Below are 1,583 nucleotides of genomic sequence, written 5' to 3'. Positions count from 1 at the left end.
TGTTTATATGGTGGATTACATTGATGGATTTTCTTATATTAAACCATCCCTGCATCCCAGGGATGAAGTCTACTTGATCATGGTGAATGATCATTTTGATGTGTTCTTGGATTTGGTTTGCAAGAATTTTGTTGAATATTTTTGCATCAATGTTCATAAGTGAGATTGGTCTGAAGTTCTCTTTCCTTGTAGGGTCTTTGTGTGGTTTAGGAACGAGGGTTATTTTGGCCTTGAAAAATTAGTTAGGTAGTGTTCCATCTGACTCTATTTTGTGGAATAGTTTGTAGAGTATTGGTATTATGTCGTCAATAAATGTCTGATAGAATTCTGCACTGAACCCATCTGGACCTGGGCTTTTTTTGGTTGGGAGGGTTTTGATGACTACTCCTATTACTTTAGGTGTTATGAAATTATTTAGATGGTTTACTTGGTTATTGTTTAACTTTAGTATGTGGTATCTGTCTAGGAATTTATCCATTTCCTTCAGATTTTCCAGCTTTTTTGAGTATAGGCTTTTGTAGTAGGATCTGATGATTTCTTGAAATTCCTCAGTTTCAGTTGCTATGTCTCCACTTTCCTTTCTGATTTTGTTAATTTGGATACTCTCTCTTTGCCCTCTACTTAGTCTGGCTAAGGGTTTATCAATCCTGTTAATTTTCTCAAAGAACCAGCTTTTGGTTTTGTTGATTCTTTGAATGGTTCTTTTTGTTTCTATTTGGTCAATTTCTGCTCTGAGTTTGATTATTTCTTGCCGTCTACTCCTCTTGGGTGTATCTGCTTCCTTTTTTTCTAGAGCTTTCAACTGTGCTGTCATGTTGCTAGTATGTGTTCTTTCCAGTTTCTTTTTAGAAGCACTCAGAGGTATGAGTTTTCCTCTTAGTACTGCTTTCATTACATCCCATAGTTTTGGGTACGTTTTGTTTTCATTTTCATTAAATTCTAGAAAATCTTTAATTTCTTTATTTCTTCTTTGACCATGCTATGTTTTAATAGAACATTGTTTAGTTTCCATGGGTATATGGGCATTTTGTTGTCTTTGTTGTTATTAAAGACCAGCCTTAGACCATGGTGATCTGATAGGATGCATGGGAGTATTTAAATCTCCTTTTATCTACTGAGGCTTGTTTTGTGACTGATTATATGGTCAATTTTGGAGAAGGTGCCATGAGGTGCTGAGAAGAAGGTATATTCTTTTGTTTTAGTATGATAGGTTCTGTAGATATCTATTAATTCCACTTGGTTTATAACCTCTGCTAGTTTAACTGTGTCCTTGTTCAATTTCTGTTTCCATGATATGTCCGTTGATGAGAGTGAGGTGTTGAGGTCTCCCACTATTATTATGTGGGGCATAATGTATTTTTTGAACTTTAGTAGGGTTTCTCTTATGAATAAGGGTGCTCTTGTATTTGGAGCACATATGTTAAGGATTGAGAGTTCCTTTTGACAAATTTACCCTGTATTGAGTAGAAAGTGTCCTCCCTTGTCTTTTTTAATAACTTTTGTTTGAAAATCTACTTTATTTGATATTAGCATGGCCACTCCACCTTGCTTCTTGGGGCCATTCGCTTGGAAGTTTTTTTCCC

This window comes from Micromys minutus (genome assembly GCF_963924665.1).
Source record: "Micromys minutus genome assembly, chromosome: 11".
Classification (NCBI taxonomy): domain Eukaryota; kingdom Metazoa; phylum Chordata; class Mammalia; order Rodentia; family Muridae; genus Micromys; species Micromys minutus.
Note: the sequence above shows the minus strand (reverse complement) of the source record.